This window comes from Heterocephalus glaber, unplaced genomic scaffold (assembly GCF_053883595.1).
Source record: "Heterocephalus glaber isolate CG9 unplaced genomic scaffold, H.glaber_assembly_v1.0 deba00001472, whole genome shotgun sequence".
NCBI lineage: Eukaryota > Metazoa > Chordata > Mammalia > Rodentia > Bathyergidae > Heterocephalus > Heterocephalus glaber.
Genome location: NW_028258315.1, coordinates 19,177,569 through 19,187,526, shown reverse-complemented (window position 1 = coordinate 19,187,526; position 9,958 = coordinate 19,177,569).

Below are 9,958 nucleotides of genomic sequence, written 5' to 3'. Positions count from 1 at the left end.
ACCACTGTGCTAAATCCCTGGCCCTAGGGTTCCTATGAAGCTGAATGGTGTACTTTGTGTGATGTGCTTAGACAGTGCCTTGTTCATTGCGCCTATTTAATATGTGTCTTCTTTTCTTCCCCTGTTGCTTATTTGTTTGGTGCCTAATCTAACCACTCTACTGATGGAAAGAAGGGATGAGACCAGAAAAGGAACAGATGAAATAAGCAGGAATTATTGAAGCCTGGTGATGGGTACATAGACATTCATTATACTGGCCTTTTGTGGATATTCATTTTGTAAAATACAAAATGAAAAATCAAACAAGGGAGGAACTACGAAATGTGCAATGATACAGGAGCACATGTGTAGTAGCCAAACTGCTACAAGGTGCTTAGACAACAATTTAACAGGCTACATCAAGAGGAAAATCACTCAGCAGCTTGGTTTAAAACATCCATTTTTGGGCTGGGGATTTAGCTCAGTGGTTCCGGCGCCTGCCTTGCAAGCGCAAGGTCCCAAGTTCGGTCCCCGGTACCAAAAAAAAAAAAAAAAAAAGATTTTGGAAAAATAGGAACAAAATCTTTGTAAATAGGGAGGAATGGAGGGGTTGAAGGGAGGGCTGGACAAGGGTGAAAAATAAGAACCAAGAGAGACTATGTAAAGGTGCAAATTTCCAATGATGAATGTCATCATATTGTATACCTAAAATGTACCATTGATTAGAATGAATAATGGACAATGTAAAATAGGAAGAAAAGGTCCAAAGGGGTAGGGGTAGTGGGAGGGGCAGGGGAAAGGAAAGAAAGGAAAGGAAAAATGATGAGAAATGGAAAAAATGGAAATAAAGTCTTTGTAAATAGGGAAGGGTGGAGGGGTGAAGGGAGGGCTAGGAATGAGGAAAAAATAAGAACCAAGATGCATCATGTAAAGGTACAAGTTCCCAATGAGAAATGTAATTGTGTTGTATACCTAAAATGTACCAATAAAAGAATTTAATATTAAAAAAAATAAAACAACCATTTTCTTAGACTCCTAGATTCTGTGGATTAGGAGTCTGGACGGGGCACAGTGGGAACGGCTTGTCTCTGCTGCATGATTTGCAGCACCTTAGCTGGTAGGACTTGGAGGCTGTCGGTCACTCAGCAGCTGGGGCTGGAGCCTTCTGAAGGGCAGTTTGTTCACTCCCAGTCTGGTGTCTGGACTGGCGTGATCTGAAGACTGGAGTTCAAACAGGAATGGTGGTGCACGAGCCTATAGTCTCAGCACTCTGGGCAGCTGAGGCAGAATGACAAGTTTGAGCCTAGCCTGGGCAATTTAGGTAGACCCCATTTCAAAATAAAAAATGAGGGTAGATGTAGTTCACTGGAAAGGCCCTGAGTTTAGTCCCTACTATTGAAGGAGAGGAGAGAGAGAGAAGAGAGAAGAGAGACAGAGAGAGGAAGGAGGAGGAGGAGGAGAAGAAGGAGAAAGAGAAGGAGAAGGAGAAGGAAAAGAAGGAGAGGAGAGGAAAGGAAGGGGAGGAAGAAAGAAGAAAGGGGCAGGAATAACACCCCCTCCTCAGTGCCTCTGTGGCCTCGCTGTGGTTTTGCTTCCGGCACCATGGCAGCCTTCCCCAGCCATGTTGTTTATATAGCAGCTCAGGGCCCAGGAGTGAGCGCTCCGTCCACCTAGGTTCAGAGGACACTCAGCATTTGTCTGCCTCCTCCATTAGCCGAAGTTGTCATGAGCCGGCCCAGGTTCAAGTGGAGGGAAAGTTCAACCCAGCTCTCAGGGGAAGATTGTCAAAGAACCTTAGGGTCTGTTTTATAACTGTCACAGTCTTTGTGTCGCTTGATCCAGAGACTTCACCTCTAGAAACTTATCTTCGCTTACTAAATACCCCACAATTTGGACAAAAACTGGGTTGTGGCTCAGTGATAGAGGACATTTCCAGCCCATGTGGGACCCTGGGTTCCAGGCCCAGCACCAAAAACCTGTCCACAAAATCTTATCCCCCAAATATATATTTCATTATAATTTATAGTAATAAAATACTAGGAATAAACTTAATGATTAACAACAGAAAAATAAATAAATAAATATCAGAAAACCATCAAGATGTTGTAGAGCCATTAAAACGGTTTAGAAAGAATGCTTTACTTTTCTTTTGTGTTTGTGTGTGTGTCTGTGGTTCTGGGGATGAATTTTTTAGTACTTAGGAAAGTTCAGATTTTAATTTAAAATGATAAATGTAGGATTCATGTTACATATAACATGACCTGAATGTTTCTAAAAATCTGAATTATTTAAAATTATATAGATGGCAATGAGAAGGAAATATATTAATCAAATTTTAACAGTAGCTATCTCTAGAAGTGAGATTATGGATAATACATTTTTTTCTTTATAGTTTTATATTTTCTCCCAAATTTCTACAGTTTTCATGTATTATTTTTGTAATTTTGAAAAGAGACTCACAACAATTTCAATATATTTGTTGCATTCAAAAAACAGTGATCCAGCCAGGGTGGAATACGCTTATAATCCCAGCTACTCAGGCTGCTGAGGCAGGAAGAGGCCAGCCTGGTTAACTTAGTGAGATCCTGCCTTAAAATAAAAAGGCCTGGAGATGTAGCTCAGCACTGGAGTACTTGTCTACCATGTGCAAGACCCTAGGTTTAAGCCCCAGTGGAGAAAAAAATCAAAGCAAAGGAGACTGGAAAACCCAGGAACAAGGTGCTGACTGACGCCATGTCTGGTGATACCCGCTTTCTGGCTCATAGATAGCACCATCCAGCTGTGTCCGCAGGCATGTAGGTTCTTTCTCTTGGGCATTTTTTTTTCCTATGGAGCAAGAGCCTTATTTACAGGGCTCCATCCTCATGGCCTAATCTCCCAAAGGTCCTACTTCCTAAAACCACCACCTTGGTGGTTAAGATCTCAGTATATGAATTTGAGGGAATACAAAGATACAGACCATGGCAGTATCACCAACGTGTTCTTTCTGGACTACAGGAGAGGGTATATACTAAAGTGAATGTGGCAGTATTGGCAGTGTTTTTCTGAATCTGGTTGTGCCTTATCTGTGCCTCTCCTTGCAGACCACCCTCTCTTTTTTTAGGCCTCAGGTAGTCAGAGTCTGTCAAGAGAGACTGTGTGTTTCACATCACCCAAATTTGCCCTCCCTACCTGTTCTCTAAATGAAAGACAGGTCTCAGAAGTTAAATCTAAGTCTCCCACCTATGAGTTTACCTCTGCAACGAACCTTTACCCTTCAGTAAGTCTTCATGGCTATTTTCCAAGAAGTGACTTCTGCTACACCTTGAGTAGAAGTCTTTCTCTGCCCAGATCCCAGTGTGCCTTCCTCTGGGCCTCAGGGAGTCCTCTGCTGCCTCTGCTCCCCTTTCCAAGGGATGCAAACTGTCATCCCTTCCACACCACTGCTCCTATTCCATTTGCACATTTACCAATGAGTTGATGAGATTAGTTCTAAGCAAGACTTTGTATCCATCCTCACCCCAGGTTATGCCTGGAGCCTGTCTGCCCCAAATCCATAGCTTTCAACAGGACCTGAGTGGCTACATTATTCTCTCTCTCAGCTCCCACCTAGCACAGATAGTTACTGCCCACCCCCTATTATCTGTGGGTTCCAGATCCCTGGGGTCAACTAACCTCAGGTCAAAATACTCTGCCGTAAAGAAGGATAAATTTGAGTCTTTTGTAGGAAAATGGATGCACCTTCAGGCCATAATGTTAAGTGAAATGAATCAGACATTCAAGCTTAACTATCACATGGTATCTCTTATATGAGAAACCCAAAATATAAATAAAGAGAATAAAAGACAGATAATAGGAAATAGGGAGATAGATCTTTTGGAAAAGGGAAGGGAACCAAGAAGTGGAGAGAGGGGAAAGGAAAGGGATGAAAAAAGAATTAAGATGTGTTATCTAAATGTACCAATTTCCTATGAGAAATGTAATCATTGTGTACTGTCAAGATGTACTAATAAAAAATAAAAAACTTGGAATAAAAAATGGAAAAAAGAAAAAAAATGAAATTAAAAAATGGGAAAAACTTGCATCTGTAGAGAATGCGTATAGTCCTTTTTCTTGTCATTATTCCCTAAACAATATATTTCAACAGTTAGTTACATAGCATTTACATTATATTATGCATTATAATTTGGAAATGACTTGAAGTATATGGGAAGGTGGTGTATATAAGGGACGTGAGCATCTTTGTATCTATGTATTCACAGGGGTCTTGGAACCAGTACCCCATGGGTACCTAGGGACTACTTATAAACTTTGGCTCCAATGGATACCCAGCTTTCCCTTGTTTCAGGGGTCTTGGATGGCCAATTCCATCATTATTTTCCCAAGGCAAGGTACCTTAGGACCCCTCAATAAATTTAACAGATCAAAATACCTTAAACATACCTTACAATAGTTATGGGTGTTTTATACCATAATTTATGTAATACTTTTTAAAAAAAAGATCTCAAACATTTTATCAGTCAATATACTCATTAGGTAAGGTCTGAAATAAACTAGTGTGAAAGCTCCATTTTATTACTATTTTTGTAACAGTTTCCTGGTCTAAATTACTCCAGATAGTGTTCTAATGCTAACACTGAATTCTCCAGGACAATTTTTAGGACTATTTAAAGAATCAAAGCTATTTATATTTTGCCTTAGGTCACCTACAGTAAATGACACTGAACTTCTGGCACATCACAGCTTTGTCCTCTGTGTCAGGTACTGGCACCAGCTGTCTGTTTCCTACTTTCTGGTTTGTCTTACATTGTATGAGCTGTGGATTGGGGGGAGGAGGAAAAATAGAGTTTGAGATAGAAATGGAAATGATTTATGAAGGAAAGTCAGACTAATATGGTTAAAATGGTTGATCCTCTTAGAGGCTTTTCAAATCTGGAAAGATTTATTTTCCAGTCCAACCCAATTTCTGTGACTAAATTGTTTATAAACTCAAAGCAACAAAGCATCTTCCAGGTCATTAGCAAATAGTCTAGTTCTTTTAAGGGCATGATTCAGTTGTCTGACAGGATTGCTGCTTTGGAGTTAGCTTACCCCTGAACTTTGCTTTAGCCAACACATTGTGGGTGGAAGTAAAAACATGTATCACTTCTGGGTGAAGCTTTAGGAATTAGAGTATAATTTGCTCTATTCTGTTCCTCTGCTGGGTTGAAATGGAGCCTACTTAAGGCTGGATCCTATTGTCTACATAAGTTGAGTTTTCCCTTCCTGCAGGGTGGAGAAGCACATTTATTAATCTTCTGACATTTCAGGGTTGTTTGATATGACAGCATTACCTAGCACATCATCACTGGTAAAGTAGGCAGCTAGCTAGATGATGGCTAAACATGTACAAGGAGTGATCTAAAACTATGGTGACTGTTTAAATTTTAAAAAATTATTACAGTAAAAGATACATTGCCATTAATCCCCTCCAAAATATACTCTCTCAATTCAAATATGCTAATCCCATGGTTCTTGCCACTTTCTGAAGCACTTCTGGAAGTTCTCTTTCATGAGTGTCTTTAGTTGTGCAGTCATGGCTGCTTTGATGTCCTGAATCAATTCAAATGTTTACCTTTCATAGTCATTTTGACTTTGGGAGAGAGTCAGAAGTCATATGGTTTCAGATCTGGTGAATGAGGTGTATGATGACATGCTGAAATGTTTTTTGAGGCTAGCCACCTTTCCATTGGATGGCACTTAATAGCATCACTCACTGTACTTTTTAAACACACCTCATAATGGCACTTACAAATAGGACTTCCAGAACTGTTCTAGGAAGTGGCAAAAATGATGGGATAAGTGTGTTCAAAGTGAAAGGGAGAATTTTGAGATGGATTAATGCTAATGTGCCTTTTGCTGTAGTAAAAATTTTAATTTAAACATTCACCATATATTTCAATCACATCTCACATGTAGCTAGATATATGGACAGGAATGTTGTTTCAGATCTACTAATAGTTGTTGTTTAATGGAGAGATATTAGTCTAGAAATCATGTCTCCAAAATTCTGAATAATGTTAATGAATTAGTCTACTAGTTTCTATCTTTGATTGCAATTTTTTGGGGGTCTCTCTATTCTGAATTACACAGTGCTACCTCAGTTGTCAAACTCAATTTGTGTTTGAACACTGAAAAGTTCAAGAACTGAGCATATTTTTTCCCTTAAGAAATAGTGGAAAACCAGAGCATCTGGCAGGGCTCCACCTGAGGCCAGTCATGGGCTCCAAGGCAGCAAGCTTGCACACTACCCACTGCTTTGCCCTGGTCCACTCATGTTGAGTCTCATGAGGAGATGGCAGATGATCTTGGAGATGAGTGGTGGGAGAATCAGCCAGCAGGAGCAGCCAGAAGACCAGCTAAAAAGAAAACAAGATAAAAGTAAAACTTGCCTTATTGCAGGACAGATATCAAGCGGGTAGTGGTTCTACCTACAAAACTACACTGACATCTGCTTGTCCTTCACCTATTTTTGGCACCCTGATTTTGGACATTCAAGGCTGTTCCCCACTGCCACTGAGGCCAGACATAAGTGCAAGCATTCAAATAACAGGTCAGGCTCCCATAGTAGTTCCTGAGGAGCCCTCCATGAATATATCTTAAATAAAGAAATAAATACAGCTGCCCCCAGTGCAAAAGAGCAGAGCCATGCCTGGCACCAAGGAAATGAGCTTTCCCGGCTCCCATACCACTGTCCCAAGTGTAGAAGAGGTGAGCCTCGTGGGTGCCAGTAGCATACACCTCTCGCTCACCCTAGAAATGAGAAGACACATAAACAAGTCTCAAAAACAGACTTCCAGATAACCTAAAGCAACCCCAAAGGGAAACTAGATGGAACAATCTCATACTCAACCACCTGGACTACTGAACTGGCAACAAAAGAGGATATGGAAAAAATGAAATGAGAAATAATTTCTCAGATAATGGCAGAGACTGTGCCTATAGCGCAAGACATGATTGATAAATCTAAAGAGGACACAGATAAAAAAATAGAAGAGGTGAGGAACAGGATGGAATCCCAAAATAGGAAACAAATGGAATCCATAAAACACATGCAAACAGGTTTCCAGGAGATTAAAAACTCCATTGAAAGTCTACACAGCAGAATGAGCCAATGTGAGGACAGAATTTCAGATATAGAAGATAAGACTGCAATTAGTGACCAGGAAAAGAAAAATTTCTTTAAAATTGTAAGGGACCATGAGAAATCAATCCAGCAGCTGCTAGATGATGCAAAGAAGAATAACATAAGACTGATTGGAGTCAATGGAGAAAGAGGAGAGAGTGCAGATGACATAAAAAAGCTGTTCACAGAAGTGATGGCAGAAAACTTCCCAAGCAGGGGAAAAGAACTTGACATACAGATAAGTGAGGCATATAGGACTCCAAATAGCCTTGATAAAAAAAATCTACACATAGACATATAATTGTTAAGATTCCAGAAACCCAACAGAAGAACAAAATTCTACAAGCAGTGAGAGAAAAGAAATAAATCACATACAAAGGAAAGCCCATCAGAATCACAGCAGACTTCTCAATGCAAACCCTCAAGGCAAGAAGAGGTTGGAGTGACATATTCGAAGCCCTAAAGCAAAACAGCCTCTAACCAAGATTGATGTACCCTGCAAAACTACCTTTCAAAATTGATGGAGAAATAAGATACATTCATTACAAAGAGCACCTTAGAAACTTCATGAATACCAAACTGGCACTCCAAAAAATTTTAGACAATATCCTAGGCAAAGACAATTAGGATCACAACCCCAGGAAGCAAAGCAGAATGAATCCATCAGACATGACAAGAAACTTTACGCAAAGGGGGAGAATCCAACAAAAAGAAAAAGTCACGACAATGATAAGTCAATACGAATCAGTTATAACCATCAATGTTAATGATCTCAATTCACCAATCAAAAGAAACAGACTGTAAGAATGGGTCAAGAAACAAAATCCAACAATATGCTGCATACAAGAAACACACTTAATTTAAAATGAAACTCATAGACTGAAAGTTAAAGGGTGGAAAATAATACTCCATGTGACAGGAACCCCCCAAAAAGCAGGAGTAGTTATCCTCTTTGCAGATCAAGTGGATTTCAAACCAACACTGATTAAAATAGACAAAGAAGGACACTACATCTGTGTAAAGAGAACAATCCAAGAGGAAGAGATGACAATCAAAAACATGTATGCACAAAACACTAGGGCGCCCAGCTATATAAAACAAATACTAATGAACATGAAAAATCAAATAAGCACTATTTGATAGTAGTGGGGGACCTCAATACCCCACTGTCACAAATGGATAGATCAGCTAGACAAAAAATAAGCAACAAAATACTAGAACTCCATGACACAGTTGAACAAATGAACTTAACATATGTTTACAGAGTCTTCCACCCCACAAAATCAGAATCACAATCTTTTCAGGTGCACACGGGTTGTTCTCCAAAATAGACCACATACTTGCTCATAGAACATATTTAAGTAAGTGCAAAGGACTTGAAGTTATCCCCTGTATATTATCAGATCATAGTGTGATGTTATTGGAGATCAATAGCAAAAGAAACTGCAAGAATTTCATAAACACATGGAAATTGAACAACACACTTCTGAATAACCAATGAGTCACAAAGGAAATTAAAGAAGAAATCAGACATTTCCTACAATTCAATGACAATGACAGTACAACATATTGGAATCTATGGGACATAATGAAAGCAGTCTTACAAGGGAAATTCATAGCAGTGAATACTCATATTAGGAAAACAGAGCGAGCCCAATTAAACACCCTGATGCTGAACTTCAAGCTTCTGGAAAAAGAAGAACAGGACAATCCCAAAGCTCATACAAGTGAGGAAATTATAAAGATCAGAGCAGAAATCAATGCAATGGAGACTAAGAGAACAATACAAAAGTCAATGAGGCCAAGAGTTGGTTCTTTGAAAGAATAAACAAAATTGACAAACCTTTAGCCAATCTTATCAGAAAACAGAAATAAAAGGCCCAAATCCATGCAATTAGGAATGGAAAGGATGAAATTACAATGGACCCAGCAGAAATCCAGAGGATCATCAATAACTACTTGGAGAAACTATACGTCATTAAGATGAAAAACACAGAAGAAATGGACAGATTCCTAGATATGTATGAATTACCAAAGTTGAATGAAGAAGACCTAAAAATTCTGAACAACCCAATATCAACCAATGAAATTGAAAACGTAATTAAAAACTTATCAACTAAGAAAAGCCTGGGCCCTGATGGTTCACTGCTGAATTCTACAAGACATTTAGAGAGGAACTACTGCAACTACTGTTTAAACTCTTCAATGAAATTGAAAGGGAAGCAATACTCCTGAATTCATTCCTGGAAGCAAGCATCACCTTGATCCCCAAAGCAGAGAAAGACTGAAAAAGAGAACTATAGGTCAATTTCACTAATGAACATAGACGCAAAAATCCTTAATACTATACTGGCAAACAGAATGCAGAAGATCATCAAGAAGATTATACACCCTGACCAAGTGGGATTCATCCCAGGGATGCAGAGGTGGTTCAACATATGCAAATCAATAAATGTAATACATTATATCAATAGAGCCAAGGACAAAAACCATATGATCATCTCAATAGATGCAGAAAAAGCATTTGACAATATCCAACACACATTTATGATAAAAACCCTACAAAAGATTGTAATAGATGGTCTCTACCTCAATCTGATAAAAGCCATCCATGAAAAACCACCAGCCAATATCATACTAAATGGTCAAAAACTGAAATCCTTCACACCAAAATCAGGAACAAGACAAGGATGTCCACTATCACCACTCTTGTTCAATATAGTTATGGAAACATTAGCCATGGCAATTAGACAAGAGAAAGAAATAAAAGGAATAAAGATAGGCAATGAAGAAGTCAAATTGTCATTATTTGCAGATGACATGATACTGTATATA